Consider the following 13285-nt stretch of genomic DNA (forward strand, 5'->3'; position numbering starts at 1 on the left):
CTGACTTTCTGGTAATTCCTTGGTGTAGTCTACCCATAAATCAAGAAATAATATAGCGTCTAAGCCGTGTTTATGATACATGAAGTACCCTGGAGTGTCCCTAGGAGGAATGGGAACAGCTTCTTCGAGTACCCCTTTTCTAGTTGTGATCCGTCTTAATTTCGAAAAGAGCGGCATACTGAGAACTGATCTGGTACTTGATTTTGAACAAACTTAATACAATAAACACAATGATGAACAGTCATTCACACCACAATATGCAGAACGTATTAAAAACATTTAACATTTAACATTTAACTGAGCAACGATGATGATGACGATCTAAGGAAACTTAATCACTAAACATAATACTCGGCATTAACTGAATTATTCTGAATTTATATACTTGATATACTAGATATACTGCTAAACAGTACAGATACACTGCTAAAACAGTGCAGACCGGATTTGTGTACCCAAACCCGTCTTGACCGGCACAACCTATGTGCACGTCAGAACGCCTCCCCAGTAATGGTACTCACCGGGTAGCTAGGAACGGAAGGCCTCGGAACGGAACTGAACTGAACTGGACCGGACTGGACTCGACTCGAAAACTTCGGACACTTCGGGACATCGGAAACCTGGTGGGCCTCTGTATACCTCGGATCTTGCTCTCTCAGCTAGGCTCTGGTCGGGATACTTCGCACTTCTCACCGCCTCGTCTGGGTGTTGATCGCAGCCTCAGTCGCCCCCGCTTGACCGGAGGGAGATACAGGAAATCCTGCTGGTACGCGTTGTTGTCCGTCCAGCTGTGGCAGGAGACCGGGCCTGCAACGCACCGCCGGCGCGTGAGATAAGAAAGTGTCCCTATTCGGGCGCCATTCATGTGGTAAATAATTTAATTACCGGGACTTAATTTGATACAGAAACATAATAAAAATAGCTCAATAAATAAGAGGCAGAATCCGTGGTATTAGAGGTTCGGAATGGGCTTTATTCCAATGGACGATTCGAATCGGTTGCTCCAAGTTCCATCACCACGAAGGTTCAGGAAGTGAAGTACATACATTATTGATAATTAATCACTTTTATACAATAGGCATTACAGTGAAGCAAATGCAAGAGGCGTAACAATTGATAGTGTAGCAAAAACATACATACGTAGCAAAAGTAGGTGTAACTGGGTGTGACTAAAGAACGTCATCAGGTGTGATGTCATAATAGGGTGGTTCCATGAAAGAATTTCGCAATGTCAGCAGGAATACTTGGCAGAAATGCGCGCACAGCAGCATGACGTGTGATTTGACGTGCAACTAGGGGGTGAAGGGGACTTGACATTTAGCTCTACATGTGGCGACAGATGTCTGGAGGGTCAAGTCAACCTAATCCCAAATCATATCTAACATCCTATGTTTAAAGAACTATGTTATCCAAAAGAGAGGCCTTCTTGGAGTAGAATCTTATTCTATACTGACTATACTGACTGTTAGTGTGTGTACAAGCGTCTAAGTGTCTACACTAGATGCGAGGGCAGAAGTCTTCCATAATAATAGGGCTATGAATTACTTGCATAAAGACAGAGAAGCCGGGCCTTTGCTCGGTAGCTGGAAGAATGTTTACTTAAACTACTAGACAGGAATGCATTGGGCAGGGAGCGGAGCAGATAATTTCGAAGGTGAAATACAGTTTCTTGGCAGGCAACAGGCTGATGTCAGGCATCGTGAGCCGCGCAGGGAATGAGACAAAGTTCATGGTCACAGATGCAGGCTCAGACTGGAGCTTCAGAGGCAGAAAGCAAGAAAAGCTTGATGACAGAATCAGGGCCTACTTGCCTGGACTGTAAAATGGCATAAGTGAACCATATAAAGCCGGTGGCCTTTCATACTTAGGAATGGAATATCCAGTCTATTCACGGCGGATCTGAAAGAGGACATGTTAACGGTGGACGCACATGTATTTGCGTCTTCGTAACTGGAACTGGAGGGAACATACATGTACTTGTGATTCATACATGAAACCGTTGGGGTCCAAGATAGGGGACATAACTGATCAGAAAAATCCATATTTCCACAGTTGCCGTAATAGATCAAAATAGTGCGCGAAACCAGAGAGTACTTCCCTCTTTACTCTCAAAAATGTAGGATCAAATCCTACATCAACATACAAGTACACAAGAGGTTCAGCACTATACACTTTTGCGTGATCACCAAGTAACATCAGCCATTTGATAAAGCATGTGACACAAGATATAGAGATTTTCTTCTTTATTGCTTTTGAATGAAGATTTCTTGTATTTCACATTTCATATTCACATAGCCATAGCCTATAGAAAATCTCTATATCTTGTGTCACATGCTTTATCAAATGGCTGATGTTACTTGGTAATCACGCAAAAGTGTATAGTGCTGAACCTTTTGTGTACTGATAAACGATTGTGTTAAACTGCAGTGGGCTTGTATCCCATGGCTCAACTACATTAAGAACTTTGTGGCTGACCTGGGATTTTCAGAATATTTCTCCAACCCGGTTAGTATCACTACAATCCCAAGGAAAGTTTTAAAGACTGTTTGTATGAATTTCTTGGAGACTAGTACACTCTTCCACAACATTACTAAACAGTCTGTTAGAGAGAATCAAATGTTAATGATACAATCGGGGACTCAACGATATCTAGTAAATGTGAAGGGTAGTTATGACAGGATGTTATTGAGCCGCTTCCGTCTAGGCATTCATTTCAGATTGATTACATTCCCAAACATGAATGATTGGTCACGTTCTTTAAGTCCTTGCCCATGCAATGATATATCTACCCAGTTTACCATTCACATTATGTTTTTTTGTAAAATGTATACATTATTACGGAAAAGATGGATCTTGCCTATTTTAAAAGAGTTAAGTTTGAGACAATGCCACTCCGCCTTTTTTAAATTGCAACTCCTAGATGATGATATTTTTATTGATTGTCTAACCAAGTATATGAAAGAGGTGGTTTAGAAGCAGAAAAACAATGTAACGTTTTCATCTTTTTTACAGTGATAGGATTATACTTATAAACTTTGGTGTGCTATTGGATGCATATGAAATGATGTTGCAGCTTTTTAACCAACACGAATGTTATTTTAAATGGTTTGTTAATGCACACACAAGATATGATGCATATTTTTTTATGTACTGTGCTTTTATGATTTAATAATTTTAAAATTAATAAAGCTTACTTTTATTTGATTTGGGTAGTGGAAGGATAATAGTAGCCATGGATTTGTTGCTTGCTAGGCGTTGGGTAGCTATTTGCTGGGGCAAAGGTCTAATACCTCTAATTAAGGAATGGCATACTGGCATCAGATGTATATAACGAGTTGCTCCCACCTCAGATTCTTTTGGGGACTGTATCAACAATATCTAATTGGAAAGGAGTCGGGAGAACCGTAAGGGGAGACTACTGTGGTGGTCGATTAAAAGATAGCTCACAAGTCTGGTATAATAGGATACTGTATAGTGATGAGTCGCCACTTAGGCGTTGCTCTTGGCTGACCTCTGTAATACTGCTTAGTCAACTGTGATCTGTGACTCCCTTGAATTGAGACAATGCACACTGTTTTCTGCACATATGATATCGACATTCCAGGATCAACAGATAATGTCATATGGCCAGATTATACAAATGTGTTTGCTTCGCCCTTTATGTTTCCTTTTTGTTTTCTCTTAACATCTATTCATATTTATACGCTTATTGTGAAGTTTGTAAATGCAATAAACAAATAATATATACATACAAAAAAAGAGAAGCAGAGACCTCTGGTCAATTCTCAAGTTTAGGTGGAGAGCACCCTCAACACCAGTGACACTCTACATTTGCTCACCTCAAATGCCTGCTTTTCTTTCAAAGTCTTTAAGCAAAGGATTGGTACAATGCCATCCACGCCGAGATAGAAAGGGACAAAGTCTTTTGCCATTTATACAGCAAAGTTTTTAAGCATAGGACTAGCACAGTGCCATCAAGCTTTTTGCCACTCCAGACACAGTATTACAGCTTTGAATTGGTAAAATACCAACCAAGCCAACCTGAAATGAACAAAAACAACCCCTGAAATTTGTTTCGCTCTTATTAGAGCTCTTCAGAGAGGTATAGCTTTGTCCAGACACAAATGATGTTGAGGGTGCTCTATACAGGAGCTGCTTTCCACCTAAACCTGAGAACTACCCAGAGTTCTCTGCTTTTTTTTATTGCATAATTTATGCATCACTGTATGCCTGAAAGGGTATGGTTATACACACACACACATATATATATATATATATATATATATATCCGACATTAAACCAGCACTTTAAGCACGCATTTTGATGGTCCGCGTCCGCTTTGTTTGGAGAAATCTGTTAGAAGCAAGGTGCAGCGTTTTGGATATATATATATATATATATATTACCTACTGGCGGTCGCCAGTAGGTAGTTATAGTTAGGACCACGTTTCCATAGGAAATCCGCAACATTCTATTTTGAATAACTTTGGCGCCGGTCGACGAATCCTCGCGAATTTTTCAAAATAGGTGGGGCGCTACGCTCCGCTCCTACCCTGAAAGTCTCGGGGGGATTCGTCAAGCGGGGGCTGAGATAAAAGGGGGGTCCCAAAACGCGTTTTTCCCATGCATTTTTCCATAGGACCTTTAGACACAGCTACAGCCCGAACGGCTGAACAGAATTACTTGAAATTTGGCAGAGAGGTAGTCCTCAGGTCAAGGAAGTGCCTTTTGTAGGTTTGGTGTAAATCTGTTCAGTAGATTCTGAGAAAATAGCCTTTAAACCAATATATATATCTGAGCCAGCTTACGGTGCGCTTACGGTGCGCTTACCGTACGCGTACGGTGGCGTGCGCGAGCGCGATTCTGATTGGCTGTTAGATCTTAGTAAACATTCGATTCGGTCGAAACCAGGAAGCGGCGTCCGCCATTTTCTCTCTCGCTCTCTGAGTTGGGCAGCAAAAACGAAGCCCAAAAATGTGTAAAGAGGCAGTTTCTTGAGATCCTAACCACCCAGGATTGATATAGGGGTCCCCAAACAACCCCCAAGCCCAAAAAAAAAATTTTTTTTTTTTCGGAAATTCGCCGATTACGCTTACCGTACGCGTACGGTGAAAAAAATAAATAAATAAATAAACCACATTCTCCCCACCGCGTGTGCAAATGGTGCCCGCAGGGCACCATTTGTGCATGGCCTATCACAACTATGAAATTAACAAAAAATACATTTCACAAAGATGCGCATAATATGTCCCCCATGTGCGCACGGTGCGCAAAGCGCATTGTGCGTACATGGCCCATCCCGCATAACGTGGGCACGCGGTGCGCACGGAACGAACTGCGTTAACTGGGAGCGCACGCCACGAATGGCGTAAAGTAACTTAGCATTTAAAAAACCGTACAAATTCACTGAAAAAACCATAGGTTTCACACACGTTATAGTTAGGAATTAGCATTTAAAAAACCTTGCAAATTCACTGAAAAAACCATAGGTTTCATACATGTTATAGTTAGCTGTACATTTCACTCGTAAAAAACCAATGAAATTCCCCCGTTATAGTTAGTGCAGGCAACTATAACTCACGCGACCGCAATCTTCTGCTGATGACATATGTGTCTTTATGAAAAAAAAATATTTGTAATATATGTATAGCTAAAATTTAATGGAAGAAGACAGGGGCAAATAAGTGTCTAAATACAGTATTAGCATCAGCAGAGGATTTACACCAATTAATAAAAAGGCACGTCCGTGGAACAACATCTACCTTCCTGCCAAATTTGGTGAAATTACGTTCAGAAGTTCAAGGCTGTAGCCGTGTCTAAAGGTCCTATGGGAACTAACATGGGAAAAACGTGCTTTTAAGCACACCCTGGTTCTCGACCCCTGCTTAACGAATCACCCCGTAACTTTCCAAGATAGCAGCTGTAGTGAGCGTTGTATTCATTTTGAAACTTTTGTGAATTCGTCAAACGACGCCAAAGTTATTGGCAAATCAAAACATGCTTTTCCTATGGAAACTAGATCCTAACTATACCTACCAACTTGCTACCACAATTATTATTTTAATTTAATTAATTTAATTATATTTTTCCAAGAAAAAAAACAAAGGTTGAGGATAAGTTATAGTTATAGTTAAAAAAACTTAATACATCAGTTAATGTACTCTGGCTAGCGAGTTGACAACAGTGATAGCAGGACGAGCACGCAAAGCCACGGCTTGCAGGATGAGGGAGGAAGGGAGCGAACACCACTATGAAAAGCGGGAGGAGGGTGAAATGTTTCATTGGAATTACTGATGCCTAGTTCGGATGCTGGTTTGTACGGCTTTGGCTCCCTCAAGTGGCCAAAAGGTGCACATGGCCCAGTGGTGAATCAAATTTGAAAAAATCAGCGATACTCGGTTTAAACCGGGTCAGCTGATTTGCAGTCGGTAGGGTAATGTCGGGCACAATCAATTTTAACAGATTTCTGGACAGCCCGAGCAAAGAGTACAGTGCCGCAAAATACAGTGGCGTAAAGTGGTGCAGAGTAGATTAGAGTGGAATATACTGCAGTGGCATAGAGTGCCGTGGTGTAGTGGCGTAGAGTGCAGAGGTGCACAGTGGAGTACAGTTGCGCAGAGTGATGTTGAGTGGTGAAGATTGCAGTGGTGTAGATTGTTGTGGCATAGGCTGCAGTGGTGCAGAGTAGAGTGACATAGTGTGCAGTAGTGCAAAGTAGAGAGCAGTGGCTTAGAGTTCAGTGGCAGAGAGTAGAGTAGTGCAGAGTAGAGTACAGTGGTGTAGAGTAGAGTGGCATGGAGTGCAGTAGAGTGGTACAGAGTGGAGTTCAGAGGCTTAAGGTGCACTGATATGGAGTGCAGTGGCACAGAGTGCAGTGGTGCAGGGTAGATTAGCGTGGCAAACCCTGCAGTGGTGTACAAAGTAGTGGCATAGTGTACAGTGGTGCAAAGTACAAAAGAGTGGCATAGAGTACAGTAGCTTAGAGTGTTGCAATGTGGAGTGCAGTGGTGTAGAGAAGAGTGGCGTAAAGTGCAGAGTAGAGTGGCATACAGTGCATTGACATACAGTAGAGTGGTGCAGAGAAGAGCACAGTGGTGTAGAGTAGAGTGGTGTACAGTAGAGTGGTGTAGAGTGCAGTGACATAGTGTGCAGTGGCATTGCATAGAGTGGTGCAAAGCAGAGTAGAGTGGCATAGGGTAGAGTGGTGGAGAGTGCAACAGTGTACAGTGCAGTCGCATAGAGTACAGTGGTGCAGAGTAGAGTGGCATAGAATGCAGTTGCGTAGATGCAGTTGTACAGAGCAGAGTGCAGTAGTGAAAAGTGGAATGCAGTGGCAATGAGTAGAGTGGTGCAAAGTAGAGTGCTGTGTCAGAGTGCGCAGTGGCCTAGAGGACAGTGGTGCAGAGTACAGTGGAGTGTTACAGAGTAGATTGCTGTGGTGTAGAGAGCAGTAGCGCAAAGGAGAGTGGCTTAGAGTGTAATGGCATACAGTAGAGTCGTGTAGAGTGCAGTGGTGTAGGGTAGAGTGCAGTGGTGTAGACTAGTGTATAGTAGAGTGCAGTGATGTAATGTGCAGTGACGTAGAGTAAAGTGGGGCAGAGTGAAGTGAAGTAGAGCAGAGTGGGGTAGAGTAGAGTGGCATAGACTCGAGTGGCATAGAGAGGAATAGAGTGGGGTAGAGTGGTGTGAAGTGGCACTGTGTAGAGTGGGGTGGCACACACTAGAGTAGCCTAGAGTGGCATAGAGTACAGTGGAATGGCAGTGAGTAGAGTGGACTTGCGTAGAGTGCAGTGACATACAGTAGAGGGGTGCAGAGAAGAACACAGTGGCGTAGAGTACAGTGGTGTAGGGTAGAGTGCAGTGGCATATAGTGATGGATAGTAGAGCGCAGTGATGTTATGTGCAGTGTGTATGCAGGATATTGCCTTAATGATTCCCGCCGATAGGGCCACGTAGTAACAGCTCCCTTACCCCGGGGGCTCTATGGATTCCGTTCTCCAGTGCCTACGGATGGCCGCCGTGACAGCGCTGTGTAACAAGAAATGTCCCTGAGGTAGATCGAACTCCGTTCTGAACTCTTCGAATGACAGCAACTTGTTGCCCCTGTACAGGTCCCCCATTTTGGTCGCCCCGGCCCCCATCCACATCCATGCCAACTAATGTTTATGGGTTCAAGCCGTATTCTATCAATCCTGACTCTCATCCTGTGTTGATGTTCCATTTGAGGTCATTTATTGGTGGTCTGGTTACCATACTCATGCTGCATGGTTTATTGTAGCAGAACATGGTTCTGGCATAGCATTATATAGAGGCCTAGCAGTGCTGCATCCATGGTGCCGAACTGCAGAATGGAAGAGTGAGCTAGTGCAATCTACCTGTGAGATGTTCACCTGTCCATTGCTGCTTATGGGTTCACTGGTAGAATATCGATGTAACAAACACTGATGTTCTAAATATTGACTGCAAAAATATTGACTGCAAAAATATCAACTCCAATACCTTAACAGGTACAAAAATATCGAATTAAAAATATTGAGGTAAAAACTTTAGATGTAAAAAATATTGATTTAAAAATATATATAAAATAAAATAATATATCGTAAATATATTAAATATTAATATTATTTTTAACAAAATAAAATTACATTTAATATACATTGTGACTAAATATAACAAATGAACATAATTAAAAAATATAAACACACAAACATAATAATGTATACATATACATATATTTATTTAAAATTAATGTATTAACTATTATCTTTATTAGATTTTTAAACTTTAAATTATATAAAATACACACTATTAAAAAAAAATTAAACCTTCATTTCCCAAAACAATAAGTGCAACAGTAGGGAAAGTGTTGGATGGCGGAATATTTACATTTACTATTCCAACTCCAGTGAGTGCAACAATAGGGAAAGTGTTGGATAGCAGAGGGGCAAAAATTACTGTTTCCACTCCAGTGAATGCAACTATAGGGAAAGTGTTGGATAGCAAAAAGGGTTAAAATTACTAATCCCACTCCAGTGAGTGCAATAGTAGGGAAAGTGTTGGATAGCGAAGGGGTAAAACTTACTATTCCCACTGTAGTAAGTGCAACAGTAGGGAAAGTGTTGGATAGCGGAGGGGCAAAAATTACTATTCCCACTCCAGTGAGTGCAACAATAGGGAAAGAGTTGGATAGCGGAGGGGTACAAAATACTCTTCCCACCCCAAAGAGCGCAACAGTAGGGGAAGTGTTGGATAGAGGAGGGGTAACAATTACTATTCCCACTGTAGTGAGCGCAAAACTAGGGTAAGTGTTGGATAGCGGAGTATTTACATTTATTATTCCAACTCCAGTGAATGCAACAGTAGGGAAAATGCTGGATAGCGGAGGGGTAAAAACTTACTATCCCCACTCCAGTGAGTGCAACAGTAGGGAAAGTGTTGGATAGCGGAGGGGCAACATTACTATTCCCACTCCAGTGAGTGCAACAATAGGGAAAGTGCTGGATAGCAGAGGGGCAAAAATTACTATTCCCACTCCAAAGAGTGCAACAGTAGGGAAAGTGTTGGATAGCGCAGGGGTAAAAATTACTATTCCCACTGCAGTGACTGCATAAGTAGGATAAGTGTTGGATAATGGAGGAATTGATTTTGCTATTCCAACTACAGTGAGAGCAACAGTGGGGAAAATGTTGGATAGTGGAAGGGTAAAAATTACTATTCCCACTCCAGAGAATGCAACAGTAGGGAAAGTGTTGGATAGCGGCGGGGTAAAAATTACTATTCCCACTCCAGTGAGTGCAACAGTAGGGAAAGTGTTGGATAGCGGAGGGGTAAGATGTTCTATTCCCACTCTAGTGAGTGCAACAGTAGGAAAAGTGCCGTATAGCAGAGAAACAAAAATTACTAATAAAACTTAAAAAATTGAAAAAAAAACAAAAAATATTTTTAAAAATTGAAAAATAATTTTATTTTCAAAATATTGTTTCTTTATTTTTAAGTATATTAAACATATAAAAAGGACACATAATATAATATTAATTACATATCCCAAAAACCTACACATGATATATAAAATAAATACATTTATAAACAATTATTTAAAAGTAGCAATATTAACAAACAAAAAAATTATTTAAAACATAAATGTATTTATTTTATTTCCTACCCTTTTACACCACTCCAATAACAAAACCCGTCAACATTTTTAATTAAATGTATTTCCATAATTAATATAATTAATAATCAATTAAAAAATCTTATTAACAAAGAACAATAACAAAGATTCATGGAGTACGCATCCTTGAACACTATAATACCCACAACACACATCTAAATTAAACTATAAAATAATAAAACACAAATATTATTTTTAAAAGAAAAACTATCACTAACAACTATTCATTAAATCATTAAAATTCATTTAATACCCACCCTTTACCCCTTTATAAGTAAATACAACACACAAAGAAAAACAATTACCCAAAATAAATATCAAATAATTAATATTAATTAACAACTACGTATAATTCATTAAACACAAATTACCTCCCACCCTTTACTCCTATAAAAACCACAACACACACCTAAAATTAATTTCCCAATTACCATAATTAATTACCAATTCATTTATTACAATTAATTAATAACAAAATATTAATTCATCAAGTAAAAATAAATTACTTCCCACCCTTTACACCTATAAACATCACTACATACACCTAACATTAATTACAATTTTACCAAAATTAATAACCAATTAATTAATTAAAATGAATAAAAAACCTATAATTAATTCATAAATTAAAAATAAATTACTTCCCACCCTTTACACCTATAAACACCACAACACACACCTAAAATTAATAACACAATTGCCATAATTGATTACCAATTATTTAATTTAAAAAGATGAATAACCATATTAATTACTTTACACATTTAACACTATAACATATCAATTAAACAAATGGTAATAAATAAAAATGAATTAATACATTTAATATAATTCAATTACTTCCCACCCTATTCCCCTATAAACCCACAACCCGCTACAGAACTAAAAACGCAAGATTCACATAATACATTTATTATAATTAAATCACTTGCCACCCTATTCCCCTATAAACCCACAACCCGCTACGGAACTAAGGGCCAGATGCATCAAAGGGTTTTGCCCATTCTGTGACTATGGGAAAATGTGTTGATGCATATGGCCCTAAAAGCACAACATAAAAAAATAATAATAATAACTACTAAAAATGTAACACAAAGTAAAAATACAAACAATTCTTATACGTAAAAACTAGCATCACATACATATAAAATATATACTAACGTACATAACAATAATAAAAAACAAAATTCTTAACTATATTTTTGCAAACGAAATTAAACACTTTGATATTTTTAAAATCGATATTACTTACCTTAAATCGATATTCTTGACCACGATGTTCTTGCTGTCGATATTTCGGACCCACAATATTAATGACTCGATATTTGTGCAACTCGATATTTTGTACTTCCATTCTGTCCCTGCAACCTGCTTCTGTAGGTCTGGCCCTGTGTGTAGGACTGAGAGATTTTATTGTTTTTAGCTCACATAGTGCACCGAATTTTGTTTTTTGGGTATTGTGCTGATCGTAATTTGTTTGTATGTAGGTATTTTAAAGTGCTATTTTCCACCAGTTGTTAATGAGCTCTCATACTCTGATTGGGTGTTATGTATGTAGGAATTATCACAAGTAAATAGTACATGCGTTACAGAGTTTACCACAGAAGTGGGATTTAGCACATGTCCTAAATATCACATGCAGTTTTTAACTTGTGATCAGGTGATTTGTTAAAGTAACGTGCTATTTTACCATGGCTGCGAAAATTACCACTATGCCTAACTCATAATCAGGGCCTCAGTCGTTTAAAAGCAGTAAGTCCTTTCTGTTACCAGTAGCTAAAATGAATTAAGAGTGCAAGAAATAGCATGAGTGACATGATGAAGCTAAATAAAGGTGAATGTGACAAATATCTTTGGTACCTTTCAGCTTTCTTACTGTGGTCAGCTGTGAACATCTCTTAACAAGTGGCAAAATTCATTCTAGTTTTGATTGGCATTAATCTGTTCCTGCATCTTTGCTTTTCTCTAGGTACACAAAAGGAGCGAGGGATTGTGGCATGGAAAGAGGAGCTTGGGGGCGATTCTGAGGATGTCCAGGATCCTACAGAAGTCTACAACTTACCCTTTGGAATTGGCATCATGTGCTGCACATGGTCTTGGACTCGGTACCTCCCTTTTTGGCCCAAGCCCAAGAGGCAAGACCCCAGCAGCAGAATACCACAAGATGTCTGCATTGTCAATGCTGCAAATAGAGAAATGGAGACCACTCAGTGACCGTTAGTGAATTCACAAAAAGTATCATTATTGCACCATGGCTTCACAAGGAAAAAAAGGTGCTATGTTAACAATGCGAAAATGGAAACACACTCATTACTCCATGAGCGCCCACTTTTATCCCTGTTGGAACAAATCTCTGGCCCACCTAAATTGTTGTTGTTGTCACTTTTTTAACTGAGCAGTTTAGAATTCTAGTTCTATCTTTCAGAAGTTGAACTTGCTCATTGGCACTAAAGGAGTGTTTTAACTCAACAGACATCTAATTGACCATTGTTTTCATAAAAACATTTTTAATGCATTTCTAGTCATGTTAGCAAAAGTGACCTCTAAAAAATAAGCCTTGCCACACGACTGTCCTAACAGTCACAAACTCACATCTATTTATATGGTAATTTGACACATTTTCACTTTTTTTTATTATATTTGTATAAGGTTTATATACATAAAACATACGGTTGTTATATGTTACATTTTAATCTTTTTAAACTCATCATTTTTTTGCACATTGTAGTACATATGAACTAATCACATATTCACCTTTTGCACCCGTTTTATTTTAACTATGCAATAAAAATTAATTGACAGTTCCATTTCTTGACAGATTGGTTGATAAAAGGTACTGATGGGTTACTTGTCATTTGAAGCATTGAGTAAACATCGCTTCTAGGGATGTCCGGTTTTTTCAAAAGCAGGATTGTTTTGATAGAAGGCCTCTGCGTATCAATGTTGCGGTCTATGGCTGTAAAACTATCAGCAGGCAGTCTGGCTACAGAAATCTGCTCAGTGACAGTATTGTAGAACTGCTGAAGCCCACTGTGGAGGAAGTTCAAGAAACACCTGGTGCCGAGGCCACAAGTCTGACTGCAAGGAGATGGGTTACACCTTGTGTCAGATTAA

The 13285-nt window shown here is 39.3% G+C and overlaps 1 pseudogene across 1 annotated transcript in view; it reads left to right on the forward strand.

Annotated features, from left to right (window-relative positions):
- LOC146854205 (solute carrier family 23 member 1-like) overlaps positions 1-12757 on the forward strand; it is a 260981-nt pseudogene extending 248224 nt beyond the window's left edge. Inside the window, exon 11 of the transcript XR_014980995.1 lies at positions 12141-12757. The product of XR_014980995.1 is annotated as a solute carrier family 23 member 1-like (transcript). The remainder of the gene's footprint in view (positions 1-12140) is intronic.
- The last annotated feature ends 528 nt before the right edge of the window (positions 12758-13285 follow it).

The sequence above is a fragment of the Triturus cristatus genome, chromosome 4_1 (genome assembly GCF_964204655.1).
Source record: "Triturus cristatus chromosome 4_1, aTriCri1.1, whole genome shotgun sequence".
Lineage (NCBI taxonomy): Eukaryota > Metazoa > Chordata > Amphibia > Caudata > Salamandridae > Triturus > Triturus cristatus.